This window comes from Macaca mulatta, chromosome 7, assembly GCF_049350105.2.
Source record: "Macaca mulatta isolate MMU2019108-1 chromosome 7, T2T-MMU8v2.0, whole genome shotgun sequence".
NCBI lineage: Eukaryota > Metazoa > Chordata > Mammalia > Primates > Cercopithecidae > Macaca > Macaca mulatta.
In genome coordinates this window covers 174,512,128-174,519,705 of record NC_133412.1, presented here as the reverse complement: position 1 = coordinate 174,519,705, position 7,578 = coordinate 174,512,128, and the positions used below count along the sequence as shown (strand labels likewise).

General features: G+C 37.8%; 1 pseudogene; it reads right to left on the bottom strand.

Moving 5' to 3' along the window:
• Window positions 1-6,457: 6,457 nt before the first annotated feature.
• Window positions 6,458-7,141, bottom strand: LOC718356 (large ribosomal subunit protein mL40 pseudogene; annotated as a pseudogene).
• Window positions 7,142-7,578: the final 437 nt, after the last annotated feature.

The following is a 7,578-nucleotide window of genomic DNA, read 5'->3' as shown; positions in this document are numbered from 1 at the left end:
AGAATTATAAAGCAACAATCTTAAGAATACTTTAGCAGCAATTGTGAACATGCTTGAAACAAATGGAAAAATAGAAAATCTCAGCAAAAAAATAGAAGATATTAAAAAAAAACACAGGGAAATTTCAGGGCTGAAAAAGCATAGTAATTAATTAAAAAAAAAAAACTCACTAGATGGGTTCAGTAGTAAATTAGAGATGGCAGAGGAAAGAAGTGGTGAACTCAAAGATAGATCAATAGAATTCAAAGACAGACCAATCTGAGCCACAGAGAGAAAACAGACTGAAGAAAATGAACAGAGACTCTGGGACTATTACAAAGGTTCTGACATTCATATCACTGTAGTCCTAGAAGGAGAGTGAAAGTAAGGTGAGACTTTAAAAGGATCTGAGTAAATAAAGGCTGAAAATTTGCCAATTTTTTTTTTTTTTTTGAGAGACAAGGAGTCTTGCTATGTTGCCCAGGCTGGTCTCGAACTCCTGGCCTCTAGTGGTCTTCCCACCTTGGCCTTAATAAGTTGTCAAAAGCATAAGATTATAGATCCAAGACATGAAGAGAACCCCAAACAGGATGAACTCAAAGAAATCCTTGCCAAGAAACATCATAATCAAATTTCTGACAATTAAAGACAAAGACAAAGAAAAATTCCTGAAGGCAGCCAGAGAAAAATAACATATAGTCATGTGCTGCATATGATGTTTTAATCAACAAACTGCATACGTGATGGTGATCTCATAAGATTATAATACCATATTTTTACTGCAGCTTTTCTACATTTAGATATATTTAGATACAAGAACCCTTACCAAAGTATTACAGTTGCCTACAATATTCAGTACAGTGTCATGCTATACAGTTGTGTAGTATGTGCTATACCAGACAGTCCATGTGTGTAGTAGGCTAGGTTTGTGTAAGCACACTCTAGGATATTTGCATGATGACAAAATTACCTACTGACTAATTTATCAAAATGTATCCTCACCATTAACTGATGCATGACTGTGTTGTGCTTAGGGGAACACCAATCCAAATGACAGCCGATTTTGCATCTGAAACCATGAGGGCCAGGAGGAAGTGGCACAACATTTTCCAAGTTCTGAACAAATGGAACTGTTAACTCTCAAATTCTATATCCTGAAAAAATAATTCTTCAGTAATAAAGGGGAAATATACTTTGATGAAATCTTTTTTTTTCTTCTTTTTTTTTTTTTCAAGACAGAGTCTCACTCTGTCACCCAGGCTGGAGTGCAACAGTGTGATCTCGGCTCACTGCAACCTCCACCTTCTGGGTTCAAGTGATTCTCCTGCCTCAGCCTCCCAAGTAGCTGGGACTGTAGGTACCCACCACCATGCCCAGCTAATTTTTGTATTTTTAGTAGAGACGGGTTTTCACCAGGTTGGCCAGGCTGGTCTCGAACTCCTGATCTCAGGTGATCCACTCGTCTCAGCCTCCCAAAGTGCTGGGACTACCGGCATGAGCCTCTGCATCTGGCTGAAATCTTTTAAAGACCTAAATAAATAGATATTCCATGTTTGTGGATTGGAAGATTCAATATTGTTAATCTATAGATTTAATGCAATCCCAATCAATTTGCCAGAAAATTATTTGTTGATATCAGCAAACTTATTTAAAGTTTATATGTAAAGAGAAAAGGCACAAAATAGCCAACACGATACTGAAGAAGAACAAAATTGAAGGACTCACACTACCTGATTTCAAGTATAGTAATCAGGCTACAATAATCAAGATAATGTGGTATTGGCAGAAAATAAACACAAAGGTCAGTGAAACAGAATACAGAATGCAGAATTGGACCTACACAATTCTACCTGATTGGTCTTTGACAACAGAGCAATGGCAGTCCAATGGAGAAAGAGTAATCTTTTCAAAATATAGTGCTGGAATCACTGGACATCCATATGCAAACAAATGATTCTGAACACAGACTTTACACCTTTCACAAAAATTAACTCAAAACAGGTCATAAACCTAAATGTAAAATGTAAAACTATAAAACTCCTAGAAGAAAACACAGAAGGAATTCTACTTGACTTTGGGTTTGCTGATAAATTTTTAGATACAACATCAACAGCATGATCCATGAAAGAAAATGATGATAAATTGGATGTTATTAAAAATTAGAATCCTGTGTACTGTAAAAGACAATAAGAGGAGAAAAATAAAAACCACATATTTGGGGTAAATATTTGCAAAATGCATACCTGTTAAAGAACTTGTATCCAAAAATTTTTTAAAGAATTATTAAAATTTAGCAGTAAGAAAACAAACAACCTAATTTAAAAATAGGGAAAAGATCTTCATGGACTCCTCATCCAAAGAAGATATATACATAGCAAATAAGTATATGGAAGGAGCTCAAAATCATTTGTCATTAGCAATGTGCAAATTAAAACAATAATGAGATACCAATACACACCTATTAGGTTGGTTAAAATCCAATACCAATTGCTGGTGAGGATGCAGAGCAACAGGAACTCTCACTCATTTCTGGTTGGAATACAAAATGGCACAGCCACTTTGGGAGACAGTTTGGCAGTTTCTTACAAAGCTAAATATAATCTTACCATATGATCCATCAATCATGCTCCTCAGTATTTACCCAACTGAGTTGAAAACTTATGTCCACACAAAAACCTGCATATAAATGTTTATATCAGCTTTATTCATAATTGCCAAAAACTGGAGATAACCAAGATGTCCTTCATAGAACGGATAAACAAACTGTGGTTCATCCATACAATGGAATATTATTCAGCAATTAAAAAAATGACCTATCAAGTCACAAAAAGACATGGATAAATATTACTCATTTCTAAGTGAAAGACTACTGTTAAGCATATTGCTAAATGAAAGAAACCAGTTTGAAAAGGCTACATTCTGTGAGCTTCCAATTATATGGCATTCTGAGAAAAGCAAAACTATTGAGACAATAAAAAACTATCATTTCCAGGGGACTGGGGGTACAATTGAATAGGTGAATCACAAGAGATATTTCAGGGCGGGAAAACTATCTTGTGTTACACTGTAATGCTGGCTACATGATACATACATTTGTCAAAATCAATGAAGTTTTACAGCACAACATTAACACATATTTTTTTTCCATATATGCAAATTTAAAAGTCATTTAGGAGGTTGGGACAGCCCAGAATGGAATGCAGTTGGTGAAAAAATCATCTAAATGCATTACAGATGTATAAAACAGCCTAACTGAAGGGAATGGGAGGATAAGGTGCTCACTTAAGTAGCTTTGAACATAGTAGAGTCTGAACACTAAAGGCAAAAGAACTGTACCTAAACACTGCATTCTAGTTGATAAAGTTGTTCCCACAGAGTGTAGAGGTTGACATGAAACTGCTATAGATGTACACTGGAAGAAACAATTAAGTAAACAGATGACAGAGATGGGAGCCAAGTTTTTTATTGTTAAGTAGTAAATTACAGATAAGCCAGGAGTCTAAAATGATACATGTAGCAATGGATTAGAGTTGACATCAGTATAAATTCATATTTAGAATAATATAAATACATATAGTTACATACAGAAATATGTAAAGATGTGTACATACATGATTTAGTATAAACAAACATATCACCTTGCTCCATCAGCTAAGAAGGCCTAGAAGCAATGACACTACAGTAGCAATAAGCACATCTTTCACCCAGATCTTGGTTTCTAACACCATTCTCCAATAAAAGGAACCAGGAATTCTTGGAACAATGATTGATTCTAGGACTGGGTCAGGAAAGTGCAAGATGGGCCTGGAGTATCTTGTAGTGCCAGGAAGAAACAAAGTGCAAAACAAAAACAAAATGAAGAAAAACCTCAAATAGGGAACTCACAGTGATATGAGATATGTCAATGGGTTAAAGGAACCAACTGAAAGAGCTTCTGACAGTCAAAGCTAAAACAATGAGTGATAAAATAAATGTAGTATTGGGTTATAGCCAAAAATATACAATAAATACTGATCTAAATAAATGATTGAATACATAAATAAATGACTACAATCTCCTGTGCAGAATTCTAAATAATGATGTGGGTATCGTGCCCTCAAGGAGGTAGAACAGCGCTACCAACTCCTTCAGTGTAGGCTGCACATAGTGACTTTTTCCCAAAGATTACAATATGGAAAGGGAGATGAACATAGTCACTTTGCAGTGGAGAAACCTCACAAGCCCTACTTCAAATGAGGTGATCAAGGTCAACATGAGCAGTGATAAGTTACATTGGTAATACATACCCTTGACATGATATAACGAGAATAGCACTTTACTTCTGTGATCTTCCTCCCCCAAACACATTACCTCATTCTTATCATGACAAGAACATCAGATCAATCTCAATTGAAGGAAAGTCTACAAAATACCTCGTGTGTACTCCTCAAAACCCTCCAGGTTATCAAAAAATAAAAACAGAGCCTGAGAAACTGTTACAATCAAAAAGAGCCTAAGGAGACATGATGACTACATGAAACAGAATCCTGGGACAGGAAAAGGATATCAGGGAGAAAGTGAAGAAAGCTCACTTTTAAATAGAAAGCATACAAATAAACTACAGACTCGAATCAACAATAGCATATCAGGCCAGGTGCGGTGGCTCACGCCTGGAATCCCAGCACTTTGGGAGGCCGAGGCAGGTGGATCACCTGAAGTCAGAAGTTTGAGACCAGCTTGGCCAACATGGTGAAACCCTGTCTCTACTAAAAATACAAAATTAGCCAGGTGTGTTGGCGCACACCTGTAACCCCAGCTACTCGGGAGTCCAAGGCAGGAGAAACACTTGAACCTGGTTGCAGTGAGCTGAGATCACACCAATGCACTCCAGCCTGGGCAACAAGAGTGAAATTCTGTCTTTAAATAAACAAACAAACAAACAAATAAATAAATAAATAAATAAATAAAATAACATATCAATAGTGGTTCATTAATATCATACTAATATAAGATGTCAAAAACACGGGGAAATTGGGTGTGGGTATATGGCAACTCTCTGTACTATCTTTAGAATAATTCTGTAAATCTAAAACTGTTCTAAAATTAAAAGTTTATTGTTAGAAATTCAAAAATTTCAAAAAGAGAAGAGAAAGAAAGAAAGGAATGAACTGTTGGTACATACACCAACCAGAATGGATGTCCAGAGCATTGTATTTTATGTATAAAGTCAATCTCAAAATCTTCATACTATATGATTCCTTTTATGTAACACTTAACAATAACAAAGATATAGAAATGGAGAACTTGCTAGTGCTTCCCAGCAGACAGAAATGGAATGGGTTGTGCAAACTGCTTGAATAGTGAATAGTTACGTGAGTCGGTTGTATGAAAGGGGCAGCACAAGAGAGCTTCTTTGTATAATCGGTGATTACACAAATTTGTGTATGGAATCAAATTGCACAGAACTGCATACACATACATATACACAAATAAATGCCTGTGAAAATTGAATAAGGTCTGTAGTCTAGTTAACAGCATTGCACCAATGTCAATCCCCTTGTTTTGATACTGTACTAGAGTTAGCACCATTAAGGGCAACTGGGAAAAGGGTATATTGGAGTCTGTGTTCTATTTTTGCAATTTCCTACAGACTCCTGTGAGTCTATAATTATTTTTTAAGTTAAAGTAAAAGTCTGAGTACTCCAATAATGGCAGAATAGCTTGTAACAGACTCTGTTTTCTCCTGACAATAATTACACTCTGGACAAAATATAAAAACAGCCATTTGAATGAACATTTAAGAACCTGAAACAGGCTGAAACTTAAGAGGACGTGACACCTAGAACAAGGAAACATTAGATGAGATGTATGTTTAAATGATGTTTCCCCGAGAGACACTATCCAGTGTGTATCACATGCAGGAATAAGCTCAAGCAGAGAGTGACAGTCTAAAGAGGCTGCTGAATCAGACGCCTGAGTTCAGAGAAACCACAGAAGCTGAAAGTGAGGGAAGAAAGGAGAGAGTCATGGGGTGGAAGGAAGTATCCCCAAATCTGCATACAAATGCCTCTTACAAAATCTTGGCTAACTCCTAAACTGCTTATGTATAAGTAAAGACTCTAAAAATCTCAGTGAAAAGCAGCACCTAGAAGTCTGAAACATCCAAGCAGAGATTTAATCAGCTGCCCAGTTCAGGAGAGATAGAACTTGAAGTTCCATTTTTGAAACGTTATCCCTTTAACTGAAGCCAAAGAGGAGCCACACCTTGTGTATAGGGACCGTGTTCCAGGACTAAGGACCACACTCTAGGACTAAGGGAAAAATGGGAAGGAACTTGCCCTTTGAAAATCTTAAAGCAAGCTTCTCCCAGACCAAAGTAATGACTGCCACTGATTTATTTGCCTGCCAGAAAAGAGGGAAACACTCTTTAAAGGAAAGTAATAGAATCCAGAGCTTCTATGATGTATCGCCTATAATGTCTATTGTATGGTCAAAAAAATTTTTTTTTTTTTTTAATTAAACCAGTATTTATTAACAGCATGCCTGATTCTGCGGAAAGCAGACTTGAACCCTGGTCATTCCTACTCTCAGGGGCAGCATGTTAAGGATAGCAGCCTGCAAGTCTATCTCTTAAACTCCACTTGTGTGTACACCTTGGTGACGTCACTGTACTTGCCTTCAGGGGGCTGGTAGTTAGGGATCGGTGGTGTGTAACATGGCCCTTCCCTCTCAAAGGGGAACAGGTTGGGATCCCGCTTGATGGCCTCAGCATGGAGCTTCGGGGACTCGAGTCGCAGTTCCTCCAGAGCTTCCCGCTGGGCTTCGAGCATGGCCCTGATGGTGTCCCTCTCCATCTTATGCTCTTGCTGCTTGCACAAGGACCACTTCTTCAGAAGCAGAGCTCTCCTCTCAGTCTCCTCAAAGGTGGGCTCCACCTGAGGCCGCTGTCTTGCTTTATCCGAGAACTTTAGAGGGGTAATAAAATCTTCAATAGGAATTAGCTCTTGACTAGCCTTTTCCAGTTTTCGGATCCTTCTTTTCAAGCGCTCCTTTGCTGCTTGGTCTTTTTTAGGATCTACCTTCTTCTTCTTTCGAAGAGGTTCTGATCTCATGGGAATGAGTTCCCAGAAAGACAACAATGATGCTCGCTGGTATTTCTAATCTGCATCTGCCAAGTTCCCAGAGGCCCGCTAGTCGGGCGCAGGGTTAGCGAGACACCTCTGTATGGTCAAAAATTAATAGTGTAAACCAAACATAAAATTCTATGTGTTCTCCAACCAACTGAATGGACTCCTCTCTTGGCCAAGGGGATCCCAAAGAAATCTGAAAAACTAGTTTAGGCCATGACAGCAAGTGGAGATCAGACATGGCCCATTATACCCTTCCCCCTTTGGAATTAAGGCACAATGGATCAGCATTAACATTACAATGGAGATCATAAGAAAAACAAAACAGACTCTTTGTACCCACTCCAACCTGACTCTGGTATAGCATCCCATGACAGATAATAGACCCTGAAGGAAACCAAAGTATTTTACCCCAAAATATATTTTCTTTAACATATTTTGAAATGCTCCTGCAAAGCCATCTTTTGTAGGGGAAATGTTCATTCTGTAGAGA